At 40.8% G+C, this 19,511-nt stretch overlaps 1 pseudogene; it reads right to left on the reverse strand.

Moving 5' to 3' along the window:
* Nucleotides 1-19,203, reverse strand: part of LOC149205153 (protein IN CHLOROPLAST ATPASE BIOGENESIS, chloroplastic pseudogene) — a 46,332-nt pseudogene extending 27,129 nt beyond the window's left edge.
* Between the last annotated feature and the right edge of the window lie 308 nt (nucleotides 19,204-19,511).

The raw sequence follows: 19,511 nt of genomic DNA on the forward strand, positions 1-19,511 counted from the left end.
TCTTCCAAGTGGTGTTGTAAGCCCATGTGGCTTCAACCAGGCGATCTGCCCAGTCCTTTCTGCTGTTGCTCACCACTTTAGTCAAGATCCATTCTAATGCTCTATTGGTGACTTCCACCTGCCCATTTGCTTGAGGATGATAGGGGGTGGAAGTCCTATGCTTGATCTTGTGATGAGCTAGTAGATCTTCAACCAAGTTGGATGTGAACTGGCTCCCTTGATCGGTCACCAGCTCTCTTGGGTAGCCAAACTTGTAGAAGATGTTCTCTCTTAAGAACTCGACCACCTTCTCTTCTGTTGCTGCTTTGATTGCTTTAGTCTCTGCCCACTTTGTCAAGTAGTCAGTACACACAATGATGTAGGATCTCTGCCTCGAAGAGGGATTGATTGGACCCACAAAGTCCATGCCCCACTTCTCAAATGGCTCAAGAGTCACTTGAGGTTGGAGAGGCATCTAATCCCTTTGGGTCGGTTTCCCCATTCTTTGGCATTGGTCACACTGGCTGACATATCTTCTGACATCTTGATGAAGTGTGGGCCAATAGTAGCCTGCCTGCAGGATCTTGAAGGTAGTTCTCTTTGCTGCAAAATGTCCTCCACAAGGCCCATCATGACAGGTGAGGAGGATGTCAAAGACTTCCTCTTCCCTTACACAACGCCTTAAGATCTGATCGGGGCCAAGCTTGAACAGGTTGCCCCCGATCCAAGTAAATGAGGCACTCTTTCTGATGATTCTGCTCTTCTCTTTTGAAGAGAGGTGCGGAGGAAACTGAGCTGAAACAAGGTAGTTTGCTATATCAGCAAACCATGGAGAGAGTACTGAGATAGCAAACAGATGCTCATCAGGCATCTGGTCATCCACCGTCCCATCTTCATCTGCAGACAAATCCAATCTAGACAAGAAGTCAGCAACAACATTTTCTCTCCCTGGTTTATCAACAATGGTTAGATCAAACTGCTGCAATAAAAGTAACCATCTAATAATACGAGCATTCACATCTGGTTTATTCATCAAATATCTAATAGCAGCATGGTCAGTATGTACAAAAGTCTGGTAACCAGTAATATAATGTCGGAACTTGTTCAGTGCATGGACCACAGCTAAGAATTCCTTCTCGGTTACAGTGTAATTCAGCTCTGCTTTGGACAAGTTTTTGCTAACGAAGTAAATGGCATATGGAATTTTTTGCTCAACTTGTCCTAAGGCTGCACCTATGGCTTTGTTCGAGGCATCAGTGTGGATGTGGAAAGGTAGGGCCCAGTTTGGACCTCTCAAGATTGGTGCTGACACCAACTTGTCCTTTAACTCATTCAAACTCCTCTGACAATCGTCAGTCCACTTAAACTCCACATCTTTTGCCAACAGACCAAACAATGGTGAGGCTAACTTGCTGAAGTCCTTAATGAATCTCCGGTAGTATCCTGCTAATCCCAAGAAACTCCGGACATCCCTTACTTTTTGAGGAGGTGGAACCCTCTTGATGAGAGCAATTTTGTTAGGATCCACCTGCAATCCTTGGGAAGAAATGGTATGGCCTAGCACGGTCCCTTCAGTCATTAGGAATTCACATTTTTCAGGGCTGAGGGACAAGTTCATCTCGGTGCATTTGGTTAGGACTTTCCCCAGGTTGGACAATGCTTCCTGGAAGTTGGCCCCATAAGGAGTAAAGTCATCCATGTATATTTCCACTGCATCATGGACCAACTCCGAGAAGATGCTCAAGACAGCTCTCTGAAAAGTAGCAGGAGCATTGCATAGCCCAAAGGGAAGGACTCGGTAGGCAAAGGTACCCCAAGGACAAGTGAAGGTGGTCTTATCTTGGTCTTCCGGGCTGATTTGGATTTGATTGTACCCGCTAAACCCATCCAGGAAAGAGAAGAACTTCTTTCCTGCCAGTCCATCCAACACTTGATCTATGAAAGGTAGAGGGAAATGGTCTTTTTTGGTAGCTTTGTTCAGCTCACGGTAATCTACACAGATCCTCCACTTCCCATTCTTCTTGGGAACCAACACTAGAGGGGACACCCATTCACTATCTGAGATGGGGTAGATGAATCCGGCATCTAACAGTTTCTGCAATTCTTCCTTGACAATGTCCTTAAGGGCTGGATTCATTCTCCTTTGGGGTTGCCTAACTGGTTTACAATCCTCTTTGATGTATATATGATGGGTACAGACCGAGGGATGGACTCCTTTCATCTCCTTATAGCTCCAAGCAAAAGCATCTAAGTGGCTGGCCAATAGGCTACACAACTCCTTCTCCTGGGAAGGAGATAGGGAGGAGCTGATCTTTAATGCTCTCTCAGGGCCGAACTCCACACTTTTGACTCTGGGAGTGACAGGGCTGGTTGTACAAAGGTCCACTAAGGTGCTAGCTTGGGCATCCTCCACCAACTTCTCTAAAGATAGTGCACTGGAAGGTGGATTCTGGATCAGGGTCTCAATCAAATCATCCTCGGTTGGGGGATTTCTTCTAGTGGTATCTAGGGTACACAGAGGTGCTGAATACACCTCGTCTTCTTCTCCTTCCTCCAACCAGAGTGGTAAATCATGCTCTAAATAAGGTTGGGCAGGAGGGTATAGGACTAGTTGCTTGGACATGGGACCATTTTTGATGGTCATGTTTCCTGCCCGACAACTTATGTAAGCATCTGCAGTAGCTAACCAAGGCCTTCCCAAGATAAGAGGATATCCAGTAAGCTTGGCCTTTGGTTGCAGAACCAGGAAGTCTGCAGGGTATTCCCAAGAATCGATAGAGACCAAGACATCCTCCACAATCCCTTCGGGAGTCACGGTGGAGCGATCTGCTAATTGCAGTACTATCGAGGTCTTTCTCAAGGAACCCTGAAGATTGAGTTTAAGCATGGTGTCCCTGGTCATCACATTGATGGCCGCCCCCAGATCAATCAAGGTGTGGGGGATAATGGTGCCATTGATGTGAACATCTACTACAGGACTTCCAGGATCTAGGTACTTTGGGCAGATGACTTGTCCTAGCATAAGGTCAGACAACTGTCCTATGACATTGATAGTTGAGGCATCTTTCTTCCGTCTGCTTGGGTGTTTGAAACACTTCTCCTTAACCAGCTTGTTATATATTGGCACATCCTTGATGGCTTGGAGAAGTGGGATTTTTACACACAACTGCTTGAGCTCACCCAAAAGCTCATCTTCTTCTGGGTTAGGTTGTGTGGTGGCTGTTAGTCTCTCAGGAAAGGGTGGAATAGGCTTTGGTTCACTCTCCTGATGGTTTTCCTCATCCTCTGGGGGAGGAGGTTGGCGATCTGGAAGAGTCTTTCCAGATCTAAGATTGATCTCCTGGATCTCCACAGCATAGGTAGGGCATGAGGTCTCCCCAGTATATACCTGTTGAGCCTGTCTATTGTTGGGGTTCGGGTTCGGTTGAGCAGGCATCTGAGGTTGCCTTGGAGGAGCAGGAGGTAAAGGCTGAGGTTGAACTGGTGGTGGAGGCAAAATGGCAGGAGGAGTGTTGTATTGGGGCCTCCACCCCGACTGAGGAGCACTCCATTGAGGCTGCGACTGGGTATGTGAGTGATATGGATGAGAAGTAGGTTGAGTAGGGTACTGAGGTGGATAAGACCATGGAGGAGGCATGGACCATGAAGGATGAGCAGGGGGACCCCAGGAAGGCATAGGAGTTGACTGGTTGGGGTTGTAATAAGCTTGAGATGCCCCTTGCATCCCCTGTTGATAAGGTCTAGATCCTTGAGGCCTCCTTTGGTTGATGAAGTAGAGAGGTTCAGTGGGGGCTTCGGTTCCTTGGTACATGGCTTTAAACCCAGGTAAGGTTGGACACTGATTTGTTGGGTGGTCCTCCTCACAAACGAAACACACTTCAACCGAATGCAATGGACATTCGTTCTTAGGGTGTCTTCTGGTGCACCTAGGACAGAAGACAGCCAAGGCTCTCTCAGCTTCTTCTTTCTTCTGCTGGATCCTGAATGTGTCCAGCTGCATGGCAATGGTCTGTCTCACCTCACTCTTAAGATCTTCTAATTGGTTTGTAAACTCATGTTTGGAGAAAGGGACACCAGTGGAGAGGAGATTTCCTCTACCTCGTTTTCTAGCTGCCCTGGAATGATTTCGAAACACAGTCTTGATGTCCTCATAAGGCAGTTGGTAAATGTCCCCCCCAGCTAACATGTGAAGGGTGTCTAAGAGATCTTCAGGGACTCCTCGGAGTAGAACCAACTTGAGGGATTCAGGGTCAAGTGTGCACCTGGCCCGTTTATAGCTAAGTTGGAACCTCTCCTCATAATCCTCTAAAGACTCATCATTCCCCATGGTCATTCGAAAGATCTCTCCCTTGGTTTCCTTGGACCTACAATAATCCCTATACTTGGTATTGAAGGCTTGCTGCATCTGAGCCCAAGTAGCGATGCTATTCCCAGGTAATCCCATGAACCAGCGTAGTGCTGCATCCTTAAGAGTGGAAGGGAAAAGCTTCAGCTTTTGCTCATCTTCAGTATAGTCATAGGTTCTACAAAGGACAGCAAACTCAAACAAGAAGGTATCAGGATCCTCAGTGGTCAGTCCATGGAAGTGAGGCAAGGCGGAGGGGCTAATGTTTTTCATTTTCATATCTCCATTGGTCTCTCGGATGGGGAAAGCTCCTTCTATTCTCTCATCTTCTCTCCTATTATCAGCCATGGCTTCAGATGGAGTGGTCTCTAACTCTTCTTCTTCTATAGGGTCTTGGTATATCTCAGGATGTTCACCTATAGGTTCCTCTGGGTCACTGTCACCAAAGAAGAGAGAAGGGTGACTCAGTGATGTGGTGGGGGTGTTTGGTAGGAATTTGCCTGATCTATCTCGGTTCCTACGAGGCATGAAATGGAAAGGACTTTTCTTTTTTGAGTGCTTTTGCTTTTTCTTTGGTACCTTCAAAACTGAAACAAAGTGATCTACAACTACCTATATTGCTCAAATGAAATTGCAGAATTGGAAAGCTAATCTAGGAAAGCAAGAAAAATTACTCTAGGAAAGCAAGAAATATTAATCTATGAAAGCAGGAAATGCTAATCTATGAAAGCAGGAAATGCTAATCTATGAAAGCAGGAAATGCTAATCTAGGAAAGCAGGAAATGCTAAGCTACTTTTGCAGAATGGAAATGAAATAAACTACTGAGCAGAAGTAAGAGTACGAAAGTAGAAGAAAAGCAACAATTACTAATACTCTGACGCTTCCCCGGCAACGGCGCCAAAAAGATGGTGAGCTCCAGTATTGTAGCAATAATGCTACAACTCCTGGGGCTTCCTGTCTCTCATTTTATCAACCCGGTAGTTCGTACAAACTTGGAAGCGACGGTGCTATATGCACAAGTACTAGCTCTTATCGCAGCTGTCACTTGGTCAGCTGGCACAAGTCCGCTAGGGCTCAAGCCAACTTCTATAGGCTCTCAGAAGAAGCTTGCTAATTGATGGACGAAAGCTATTCTCAGAGGAAAACTACTCTACTTGACAAAATGGACTGAAAGCAAATCAAAGCATGTAAACCTAGGAAACCCTAATTTAACTAGTCTAACCTCTACAATGCAAAACATGTGAATGAAACTCCTACCAATGCTGCTGTTACCTCTAATAAGTGCAAATGCATGGATCTAGACTACTTGCATCATGAAAGATATGTTTTTGTATTTTTCCCTTAAGTGTGTGGAATGATTGTGATTTTGTGCTAACTAGGGTTTGATTGTGCAGATGGGATGGAGAAGGAAGGAAAGCGTGGGACAGGTTGGGAGGGCTAGGAGAGGTCCCTAGGGATCCTTAACATCCATCCACAGAGGTTCCTCGCATTCAGATGCTCAGCAACCGAGAGAGTGGCCTCCTACAGGATGGCTGCAGGGGATCCTACAGGATACTCTGGTTTCTACAGGATGTCTACAAATGGCTACAGGATGACCTACCGTGAGTGTTTGGAGTGATGGAGGAGTAATGGAATGGTAGGAGGAGATGTGTAAGGTAGGAATAAGGCTGGTGATGGCTTCAGAAGTGGAAGAATAGGATAGGGAGTGAATGTAGGGAGTAGGTTGGAAGATAGAGGGCTAGGTCAATGAAAAGGCTAGAGAATGGAAGTACGTGAGGAGTGAAAGACTTTGGGAGATAACAGAGCGGAGCAGGGGTCAAAGATATGGTTGCATGCGTGATCAAGATGGAGGACGAAGTGATGGAACGAGAGAGAGCAGTGTAAGTGAAACAAATGCTTATGACTGTCACTAAACCAAAAATGCATCAACCTAACTATCTGTGCTTATAAAATCAATGAACAGCAATCTAAACGCGAAGGAGAATGTGCATGAAGCTGTGGTAAAGGAGTGTGGTGCAGGTGTGAATCATGTGGAAGCATCTAACATAACGTGACTGTGTTTGCAGCAATCATGGAATAAAGAAATGCGTATTTTTGGTGGTTAGTCATGGACTTCACTCCAATCCCAGATGAGACAACAGTGAGCCTTAACAACCTTTTTGTTGGAGCTCCAATCGATTATATCTATCCTCTGCTACACTAAGCAAGTGGAAACAAATTCATCATAAGCAACTCCTATCTAACTCATGAAAAAGACCAACTTAACAACCTGTAATTCGAATTGCATGTGCAAATGAAAAGCTCAAAGTGCTGAAATGAAATGGAAACAATACTACAGCAGAGGGGATCTATGGCTCTCAGGTTGGGCCCTAACCTGAGAGCTATAGTCTCCTTAAGAAAACTCAGAACTAGATCAGAATCTGCCTTCTTTATTCATAATCTGATATCATGCCAAATTGGCTTACAAAAAGGAACAAAAACTGAGCTGTGCTCCAAAATTACAATAGCAATACGAGAGTTTCAACAACCTATCCAAGGCTAAGGCCTCTACACTTATACAAAAACGATGATCCAACAAGTGTCCTTGATTTTAGGAGCTCGGCTGTCCAACTAGAGTTTAACTGCTGATCCTGTAGGACGGTCATAACTGCTGTTCCTGTAGAGCAGTTTAGAACTGTTGTTCCTGTAGAACAGCTGGCTGCTTCTAAGCTCGGAGGGGAGATGGATTGGAGCTCGGAGTTCTTGGTGGGAATCACGAGGAATGTCCCCAAGACCGTGGACATCCTCTCCTAAAAGTCAGCAGTGCCACCTCATTGTCTCCTTGTCTCCTTTTTCGTTGTCTTTTGCTCCCTTTTAATGCCAAAACCTGGAATCACAATGCATTAGTCACGTAGATAGAGTGCCTACCCTTCTTCCTACAAACAACATGAATAAACTAAGAAATGCATGCATAAGCAGTAAAAAATGAATGGTTTGAGCAAGTAGAATAGGCCAAAATGAGCCCAAATTGTACCAAAATTGGGGCTTATCACTACCCATCACCGATGTCACCATGAAAGTGATGAGGTGAAATCCAACTCACATTATGAAGCAATAGCTTCACCTATGACTCATCCTGAGGGATTCTTGTCGGCATTCTTGTGCAGACACTTTGTATCATAGTGTACCAACTCATGACAATGAAAAATTTTAATCTTCCACAAGTCCTTCTTCTTGCCACCCTGACTGGAATCTTATTTAGAATGGTATGACTGCCCTTTCCATTTATTCACCTTTCCATCTAAGGCACAGTTCTCCTCATCATCATGCTTGGATGAGGATCCATCTTTGTTGTTCCACCGAATCTCTTCTTGCACCAGGTCGAACCACAAATTCTCCCACTCTGGTAGTTTCTCTCTCCCATTTACCGAATCCTACTAGTTGTTCTAGCTCTTGGGAAGGCCTAAAAGTGCTAGGCTAACCAAATTATCTTCAACAATTTTCACACCAACACTTCCAAGCTCATCCCAACATTGGGTGAACTTGGTCAAGTACTTTTGTATTGTGTCTCCCTTCTCCATATTGATTTTCCTAAGCTTGTCCTTTAGTGCCAAATTCATGTGGTCACTGTTGTTTTGAAACAGGTATGTCAAGGCCTTCAACATTGCATATGGAGTCTCCTTACCATGGAGGTTCAAGACAATATTATCTTGAACTCCTTCTAGGATAATCCTTCTCACCTTTGCTACACATTTTCTCCACTCTGCCAGATCTTGAGCATCACTTGTTGGAGGCTTAGAAATATATTTGTCTATGAATTCCTTAAGCTCGTTGTCTTCCAACGCTGCCTCCATCCTTTCCTTCCAAGAAATATAGTTAAAACTACCTCAAGGGGATATTCAAGTTTCAATCCATAGAATGACATCTTGCCGACTCTAAAGTACGATACTGCAAATTCAGTTTTACCTACAAAAGACAAAATCTTATTCTCCTCTTCTAGAGTGATTTCTACTCTGATACAATGTAGAAATTACTTGTAGATTTAAATTGTAATTTACTAAAACAATAGATTTTAATCTACTCTACTCATCAATGGAAACAATTAAATGATTGCGAAATCACAAAGCATACAAGAGAAAAATTCAATCAGCACATTACACAATGATTTCCTGGGGAAAGCCACAACTAAAAACCCTTACTATTTGTAAATTGCATTAGTTAGAAAATATGAGAAGATTACAATGCTTTGCTCAAGCCTGAGCAACCTATGCATTATCTTTGTCTGTCTCATAGCTTCCTAGACAAGCATAGACAAATACTTAACCATTTTTCTGCTTTCCCAAGTCCTTATTTCCTTGCTTTATTTCCTTGGGAATTATCCCCTATTAATTAGGGAAATTCCTCAATTGGAATTGCGCAATCCTCATAGGCCTTCCTTTGATTGCATGCACCATCTATACAATTCGAATGATTATACAGTTGATAGTACACTTTCCTTGAACTCTAATCTCAACTGGGTAACTCTCATATCTGACATGCATGAGTTATTTATGAGTGAATCACTAGTTAATTGGTTGGTCACTACAGGCAGCACCACACTACTAGACCTCCCCCTAGTTCGTCCAACAGTTGGAACTAGTTTAATTGACTTTAACTCAGTTAAACTGAATTAATTAATTACAACTCAAAATAAACTCAACCAAAGCTCCTATAAGGTAGGATACACTCTACATGACTCAATTTAGACCCTCAACTTAAATTAACTAAGCCAACTAAGTCAAATTAACTTAGTTAACTAATACAAGTTGTCATGTGATGTGGAATTACAATTTTATTCCTAATTTAGTTCAAGGACAAAAATAAATTAGGATTTTCTTGTTGCATTTTCAACAACATTCTTAACTGAACTCTAACTCCAACTTGAATTTAATGAGTAAACTGGGTACACAAACCATTTCACACAAGTTAATTGCATCTGAGTTGTCTCTTGATGTGGAAATTCAAATTTTTTCAATTTAATCAAGGAAAAATCAAATTGAGAATTTCTTGCTACATTTTTCAACATCAAGAATGAAATTAAGGGGAGGAATTGGTTGTTGGTCATATGAGTGTTAGACTATGGGAGACCAATTGCGAGTCTTTATCTGTCTTAATTTTATCCCTAGCTTCTTCTTTTTAGAATTAAATAATGAAGGGGCATATAAGTGGAACGTGACTTTGCATGTCATTAATAACGTTTACATGTTAATGGTGTCTAAGTATACAAGTTCATTGCTTTAATTATTTGTTTCAAAATTATCAATATGCATTGAAATGTTATAATAGTACCAAGAATGAATTATGTTATTGGTTGTTGCATGCGTTCTGATTTTGATAAGAAATTATAGAGTGCATTGGTGTATAGTTGTGGTAGACTGGTTTGTAGGATTTTTTGTACATTTTTTTCATATTACATTAGTACTATTAACAATTATATCCTCTATGTTATATTTTATTTCATACATCTCCATGAGAACATTACATTTGATTAGAATTTTTTGGTGGCAATCACGTTATTTTATTGAATATGTTGTGCCACCATTGTATCAAATGTATCAAGAAATATTAGTTCTTTGTTCACATACAACATTTTCTCATTGTAATTTTTCACATTGTTGTTCCTATAATATAGGTATGGAAATAATTGATCTAGTGGGATAGGTCTATGGTAATTATTTTTTATGTATTTTATGTCTTCATCAGATTAATGATATATACACATATTGTTGATAGATTCACATATTATTAATTATTTCAATTAAAAATTTGGATACAGTTGGAACAAATGTTTTAGTTATTGTTCAGTAATTACAAGGGACAAAAAAACTGGTGCAAATAAGACATGTGTGGAGCTAAAGTTTGTGCGAAAATAGTCAATGTGTCAGGGTAAGGTTTGTGTGAAAGTAAAGTATGTGTGAACGTGAAGTATGTGTGGAGGTAATAGATAAGTTTCATTATTCCACATAAGATGAAGGCAAAAAATAGAGTTTAGTTGCCTACATGTTTTCCTTCTAGGAAGACTTTAAATTTAGGCATGTCTTGTCTAGGAATATGCATCACTTATTCATATGTCTTTGTTCCATCAATGGAACTAAACATTCTTGTTCCCATATGCTAAAATCTTATTTGGTAACTATACATTCCTTTCAATTGTTCCTTTTCAAAATAATAGGAAAATTAGATTTGGACATACTATGTTCTTTTAGACACACGATAACCCTAGTCCACGAAAAATGTAGCTAGAAAACTTAATCCTATTTTCATTAGGATTTTTCATTATTTCCCTTAGGAACATAAGGATAGCTTCTTCCATAACCAAGACATTGTGATATCCTCAAATAAAACTCAACAAAGAGACCATCACCTTAAATTGTGGCTTCAATATCTTACTAGCCACTAGTAATTCAATTTTCACTACTTCACAAGAGTTTTCAACTAGACTTTGTAAAACACTCAATTTTTTATCTTCATCCAAAGTTAAAAATTCCTCATTCAAATTTTTATCACTAATATTCCTTCCTTTCACAGTTAACCTCAACATTTTCACCATAGTTTCCTCATAGTTCATACTATAAATAGGTACAAACAATTATACTTATTTGTGTCTCTAAAAATAGTTGGCAAGGCATCTTTTTTCTCTATCAACCATATCTTTTTCATGCTTAGAAATACGTGATGTATTACCAACCTACTCAATGCCACTTATCCTCATAGATTGGGGATTATTCCAAGTGATTATAATGATTGGTCATAGGTTTGATGGCTCTAGTCATCCTAACCTAATAAATGACTCATATGGAGTGTGAGGCCTCTTCCTTGTGATGTTAATGGAGGGTGTCCATACTCTTTGTTTCACTCTTGGTTCCGTCAAAATAATCAAATAAAAAAAAATCATTTCACATCTAATCTACAACTATAGTTGATTGTGTGGTGGGGGTATGCCTTTAACATCATAGGAGGGGGCAGGAGGGGGTAGGAGGGGGTTCGGTAATTGTGGTTCCCTTTTGAACTAAAACCTTATGTTTTCCAAAGTCCAAGGGGTGACTTCATTCCTTATTCAAAATATAGAGATTCATGAAGGGACCAATGATGCATTCTTTAGTTTCAGGAAATTGAATATACATTGTTCCTACTTAGTGGGTTGGTTTCTTGAAACTAAGCATTGCAAGAGTCAAAAGACAATGGTTCAGGTGTCTCATTCATAAGTCTTTAACAAAACAAAGGGTAACTTGCCTGTAAACGATGTAAGGTGACATAAATGAAGGGTGACGGAAAGCTAGAAATGAAATAGTAATAGCTAGTAATTATATAGGCAAGGGATGAATTTAGGGGTAAGTAACATTGAGTAGGTCAGTAGTACATCACGTATTTCTAAGAAGGAACAGAAAACGGTTGACAGAGAAGAGATTGAAGCAATTTGCAATGAATGGAAAATTATTTGTAGTTCATGATAGTTGTTCTTTTTTCAAATTTCATGTCATTATAAAATATTGATAATTTTCCTATATGTTATTCATGATATGTATTAGATACTACCTAATCATGTATAACAATCACAATTATACTTTCCTATCAATGTTAAAGTATCACACGTAGTAAATTTCATCCACTTGTATGTTTTATCACTGGCATGTGTATGTATTTCAAAAAAAACATACATCAAAATCATACAACATTGTCTACCGATAAGGATATAGCTACCATTGTTGATGACAACTATGGGATATTATTTTAGTTTGCATTTTTGGTTTTTCCCATAGTAATTGTTAGTTGTTACATGCATAGAACCCAAAATTTTTTTTGATAATGTCATAATATCTTAAACTAATTGTTGGGAGCTTGAAAATACTGAGGGGGGGGGAGAGGGGGTGGGTTGGGGGTGAATTAGTATTGTGCATTGAGTCACCAAGTTATACTTTTTTCCCTTTATTTACAAACATTGAATCATCAACCTATTAGTAGCACAATATAAATAACATATCTAAACATAAACATGAATCAACAACAACATTACATGTGCACAAGTAGATGATAAGAAACATATAAATATTAAGGTATAGTCACATAAACCATCATCACATGATAACATAGGATATAAGTTGGAAACCCTTCCGGGAGAAAAACCACCATTTGTGTGTCCTTGTATGCTTCTTATTTATTATTAAAATATTTTTTTAAATTATGTACTAGCCCTCACTAGTGTGCAAGCCCAAAATTTCATTCATTTGAGAAACTAATCACTCCATGCCACTACCTTATGGAAGACACTACTTCCTAAACTTTGCAGGCCACCACCTATTGTAATCCACCACTTCCTCAACTTTGTCATCCACCACCTACTACATGACACTACCTGCAAGATGCCCAAATACCTGATGATTTTTCTAACCACCACTAGATGTAAACCACCACTCCCATGTTCTTAGGCCACAGCCAGAATGAATCCATCACTCCCTGAATCAACAAGCCACAACTCACCCACTGAATACCACAACCTTCAAACTCTCGTGGACTTCTTTTCATCCATTTTCAAATGAGGGCCCACTACTCAATACACAAAAAACTTGTAGGCTTCGTTTCATCTGTTTTCACACTGGACCCATTATAAATATATGGTAAATAAACTAAATACAAATACTCGTCTATGCAATATAACTCTACTCTCATGAATGACAACAACTCATCAGCATGCAACCAAACTCCACTAACAAACTCACTCAATCATAATCTCTGTCATAGGCAAGTGCGTATCAAACTCTTCCCATATAATTCATCCCATGAACAAACCCTCACTAACTGGTATACATAAAATCACACTCATACATATATCTCTCAACAACACACCTCATCAACATCATTATGACACTCAACAACAACTCATCTCACCATTCACACCTTCTTGACATGGCCCCAACAACATCTCTGCATACACATGAAATTACATAGCCATACAAACTACAATAAAAACATACAAATAATACACTCATCCATGTACAAATTAATACCCATGCAATCACAATGTTAGCCACATAATCAAGCAATATAAAATCTACTACCTCTTATGCATAGAACTTTGTTGCAGGTAACTTATATCTTGATCCATGTACACTATGAATGCACTATATCATTACTTAGGTGGATGCATTGGCACACTGGAATTCTAATCGGATCTCTATAGTAGCTACACATCATAACATAAATATTTATCACCATATTACACCTCTATCCCAACTTTACCAATTATCTTTAATCCAATTGTTATAGACATTTTTGGGCACTACAACCCCAATCAAACATGTCTATAAACCAAGGGCTCCTAAGTCCCTAAAATTGTTGTTCAATATCCTAAAAGAACAAGGTCGGCTGATTACATCATCTCCTAGAAGTTCTCGATGAAAAACTACTCAGAACTGGTCAAAACTGGACCATCTCACCTACTCCATGGTCAAAGTGTGATGCATCCCACCTAAATGTGCACGGGAGGTTCGATGCATACTGAAAAGCCCTTCTATGGGGTGCGATGGGCGAGAGTGGACAAATGGCAGAGTCAATTTGCGAGGTGGATGATCATGGAATCTTCCATAAACTTCTCCTATGACACTTGCCTCTCTGACTTCGCCCAGGGATGAGTAAGAGATCATCAATCTCCAAGTGGAATCAAGAACTATCAGAGAGAGGACACTAATCAAATATCGGAAGCTGATTCACCTCCCTGCAATCATCTATATATGGATCCCTCATCCCAGAGATCCAGAGGTTGGAATTTTGTATCTTGCAAGGAAGTGTTGCTAGTTTCTTGGTGTAAGATCATAGTGTTGGGTGATCTAAGCTTTTCATGAGGTGAAGAATGGCTTTCTTGCTGAGAGGATGACGTTGGGTCAGAACAATTGGTTGTAATCCTCTTTGTTATTCTTGATATTAATAAAGCTATTCAAATTTTCCTCCACATTCTTGTATGATTGATGATATATGCATTTGTGTGGTCAATATATATCTGGTCCTATATTGTTTGTGATAGTAGATCTCTGTTCTTGGATAGTGTTATGCTGCTTTGATTCCACAGGTGCTCTTTGAAGCTGGGTAGACGAGGAAGTGAGTGGCAAAGATCTATCAGAAGGGAGAGGAATCAAGCAAGGAACCAAGCGCAAGATAGAGGTTGGTCTCATTTGTTCCCCTCTTATCTACTTCTCATAAAGGAAAACGAAAGTAGTTTTAGTTTGTTTGTTTCTAAGATAGCTACCAGTCTTAGTGGGACTAGCTGGGACTAGTAGCTCTGCATAGACACTAGATTTCCCATAACACCAATCCACTACTATATCTTTGGCTCAAATAGACCTCTGCAATACTCACTCCATAGGAAGTGCACTCTATTATAGGTACCCAACACACTAATAAAGCATGATATTACCTTTGGACATGCATATATGTCAATTCTATGAGCATAACCACTTCAAATCATGCTCCAATGCACATACTACGTCTCTTTCATTTACACTTCCAACACACGCATGCATTCACATTCACAAGTGCTCAGCCATGCCAATCATATTCTACATGAAGGTATGTTTTTGGTTTATACACATTTCTCTAAACTTAGATCGATCCATGATAATGACATTTAACTATGATGCCCCACACCTCAATGATGGACCAGATCAATGTGATTATGGAATTCCATTACATCTGGTGACTGAATGAAACCACTTTTAGAGGACCAAAATAATTGTTAATGTGTTCATACACCTTCGATGATGAATTCAAACCTTCAATCATGGTTATTACTTTGGTTAATTACCATGGAAAAAGCACGTAGTTTTAATTGTGCACACACATGCAACGTTGATGTAGATTTATTCACCTACAAGGCTAAGGATGCAAGTTCACCATGTTTAATATGGGTTATGGACGTGAATTTGCGACTGGAAATTTGAACATTGGTGATATCAATTGTTTTTTGATGAAATATGATCATCTACAACACCTACAAGATAATCATTTGAACCAAGGAATCTACAACCTCTTGCAACCAACATGCCTTCATGCCAACACCATGCACTTCTTCATGTTGAACACACTCCCCTTGAACATGTGTCGGGCTGCAACCAACTATCCAAACTATTGTATAATGATTTTTGTTGCTGCATATACCTCCTTGCCACATGCAAGAGGCTACTCCTCATGGATCAAAGAGACCAACAACCCATGACCAAATAATAAACATGATAATACAAGGCTTCATAAGACAATACATAGTGACATCGATGAAATACAATGTTGCATCAATGACATCCAAAATCCCATACATAGTTGAAATAACTCTCATGACTCTTCTATGCATGCCTATTACAATCCAACATACTTAATGATGAAATCAAAAAAATAGAGGGTGATATTACACAAATTTCCTCACATGGAAGATGAAAATGATTCACTACAACACATGCGACAAAACATGACTCTCATATATATGGTTGAACAAAATGTGTTCTTCTATGCATAACTGGCACAAGATCCTTTTAACCACTTTTCCAATGATATATAAATACATATATATGGTTGAAACAGATACTCTTACACTCATGGAAACATATATGAAGCTATTGAAAATAATAATGAGTGAAAGTAAAGTGAAAATGACATAAACTCTTGAAAATCTAAATGCATGCATAACTTCCCCTAAGCTCATTATACCTATCATTGATCCAAACTTCTCATTGATCCTATTAAATTGATCATCCATGAGGGCTCATGATAACACCTTATGACGCTACAACTCATTGTTGGCTTGTTGGGGCCTGACCCAGGTTCAGAGTTGATTTAGCCAAACAAATCTCAGTACTACTAGCCCTTTCGGCAACAGTCCACGAAGCTTGGACTGAGGTCTCACCCAAAGTAGTATGGGAGGGTTTTAGAACTAGGTTCCACACCTTGGAGATTTCTGATGAGTTCAAGTGGTCCGCGGTTTGACCCTACGCGCAAGTCGCTATGCGCACATTCCCTTAACTCACGACCCGATATACTGCCTACGCGCAACCCTACTTAAGTGTTGAATGCGGCACTTCTATGTTATTACCCAAGAATTTACTGGTATTCCAATGTTAGTTGATTATCTTAGCCTACTTGCATGCTTTAAGTTATACTTAACAACATAAACCATTCATACAGTTGCGCGCAGTAAATAAACTGTATATTTGCAAACTATATCAAACATGCATTAACTCAAGAACAGATACACAAAATTATTATAAAACTTCTCTTTATTAATTCCTTCCTCGGTTACAGACTCGACTCCGCCCTGCGCACTCAGCTACAGGGGTCCACGCACTCAGCTACAGACTACTAGGCCTCTACGGACTCAGCTTTGGACTACTAGGCCTCTGCGCACTTAGCTGCAGAGCCTTCTCCTACTCTACAACCCAAAGACACACTTTTCACTTGCAACTCAATCCCTTAGACTTGTTATTTCTATCTCTACTCTTCTTTCTTATTTTACACTTAGAGCCTCACACTATTTATATAATCCCATGGTCCGCAGACCATGGGTAGGTCTATCCGACCGACATTACATTACAAAACTAGGGTAGACAACCCTATGACTCTATCATACTTTCGCGCCCCGCGCCTGCAATTTGCGGAGCTTTACAACAAGATTAGGTCAAAACTTAGGCTTTGAGCCCAAAAGCATGCCTTGGGGGGATTCCATGCCCAACAGGCCCCCAACACAAACATCGTGAGTCGCCCTCGAGTCACTCTGTCGATGTGGTGATCTTTGCGTGGAGTCCCTCCAACTATTCTCAAATTGCACAGAGGTTGGCAGCGCACTCAACTACTACTTGTTGGATCTGTTGCGTACATTATTCCGAGACCTCTATATCTAGGGTGCTTCTCTACATCAATGTTTGCATCCCCTATATGTTCATGAGCTTGCCTTCGATGTTTGTCGTGATGGTGAAGGCCTCGTCAATCCAAGGCTAGGCACACGCTTCTAGGATTGCCTCCTTATGTCGTGCTGCATCGACCGGCTCCTTTAGTGCTTTAGCCTGCTGCATCCTCACAAGCCACTGGGTGAGGACCACTGTCTGCGCAGTTCCTCAAACACTGTCATACTGCTATTGGAGTTCTCATGCCTCTGTCTCTAAGCGCTAGATGTTGGGGTCCTCCTGCAGAGTTGTGAGGACCTCAAGTGATTCTTCCAACATGTTGGTGCAGTCTTGCACTGCACCTCCGATTTCCTCCAATCCCGCTGTGATAGTTCTAGTGCGTTGTTCTCTGACTTCCGGGGGAGTGGATGGCTGCGCCTTTAACCACAACTCAGTGATCTGAAGATTCAGGTCCAGCTGAACCTTTCTCATTTCTTCCCTGGGCTCGTGGACTTCTACTGCTAACCTGTGGATCCGCACCTCCACTAGTAAATATGTTGGGATGGCTAGCTCTGGGACGCTTCGGCAAGCATCACCTATTACCTACACCAGCTATTGATTTTGTGACACCAATTCGTCATGCCACAAGTCGAGTTGTTCCATATTTATCTTTTTCTCATTGAGGACTTGGAGCACTATTTTGTGGCTTCGCACTGCTCTGCTCCACTTAGATCCGGACCCAGGAAAATTCTTAATACTTATTAATGAGCTGTTTATAGATTAGATCTACCTTTTATGGTCTTTAAGAAAACATTTAACAGAAATAACCAGTTCGCGCACCCGGAAAAGATACAAATTCACATAAACTTATAACATGAGTATTCGCGTGGAGATCAAACAGTTATATCAACCATAAATTAGCCAAATCCACAATATTTCATATTTAACACATAATTTCATAATTAACTTATCTTTATTTACTTTCTTCACCAATACATCCTGATCCACCCTGCGCACTCAGCTGCAGGGGTCCGTGCACACAGCTGCGGACTCTACCAGGCCTCTGTGCACACAGCTGTAGAGCCTCTGTCTATCTACCAACACCCTTGACTCGGACTTACAGATGCTTCAAGACTTCGTTCCTCAAAGACCCATTACAGCTCATATCCAAAATTACATAAAAACTACTTTCTACCCATATAGCCTCGCTCTATTTATACCTTCCAATGGTCCACAGACCATGGGCAAGCTGACTTACTTCCTATTCTTCTATATTATTTCTTGGGTAGACAACGCTTTCACTTTATCTATTACATTTTGTGCTCTGCATATTTCAGAATTTTTACAATATTTTTATCCTAATTTATAGGCTCTAAGCCCCCAAAACTGTTATGCAGGACCTCCGTTACCCAACAGGCCCCCAACACAATCATCATGACTCATCCTGAGTCACCCATCGGTGCGGCGAGGCACGCTGCCTAGGCTCTGTGGTCCACCTCCCCGTGAGTGATGTCCTTCATTCTGCTGCTCCTTCTTTGTCTCCTACAACGCTTCTTCCCGTTCTTGCTTCGTGGTTTCTACCAAGTCTTGCAATTGATAATGCTCATTCTTCTCTGCTTGGTTAACACAGAACACCCCCTTGTAGGATTTTAGCTCTAGCTAGGGTGCCACATACAGGACCACCTCGTACCAATGTAGCCAATTTCTACGTTCGTATCTTCTCTTTGTACTATCTGCTGCAGCTTGTGTTGCAATTTTGCTAGACCATTTCTGTTATCCATGAGATCCCAATCTTCAAGATAAACCAAAGATGACTTGTTAACTGCAATTCCTCCAATTGGCTCCGTATTCACAGCTTTTCCTTCATCCTTTATGGTTCGCTGACCATCCCATGGGTAAGGCGACGACATCCGGACTAGTTCTGCTTTGTGTCTATAAACTATCGGCACATCCCCCCCAGTCGACGCTGAACTCTGTGTGGTGTCTGTAGCTATCCACATCGTATTCTTAAGAAAACCCGACATCAGTGGCCATATCACAACATTCGGCCTCACTTCTTGAGCGTAGATAATAAAGAGTTCCCTCGTGGCTAGCTTAAGTTTCTCAGAAGCGTCGCTTTTTTGGTGAAGGTCTCCCTGTGATTTATAAGTGTTTCGAAATTCAAGTTTGTTGGCTCCTACCTTTTCCGCTGTCCTTATATAGAGCCTACGGTAGATTGTTCCAGATCCGGTTCATACCTTTTCTCTTAATTACCCACCGCCCGCTCCCGTTTGCCATAACTCAGACATCTTGTAATGAATAGTGATAG

Source organism: Pinus tabuliformis, chromosome 1_2, assembly GCF_031772625.1.
Source record: "Pinus tabuliformis cultivar Carrire ecotype Pingquan chromosome 1_2, CPIR1, whole genome shotgun sequence".
NCBI classification, from domain to species: domain Eukaryota; kingdom Viridiplantae; phylum Streptophyta; class Pinopsida; order Pinales; family Pinaceae; genus Pinus; species Pinus tabuliformis.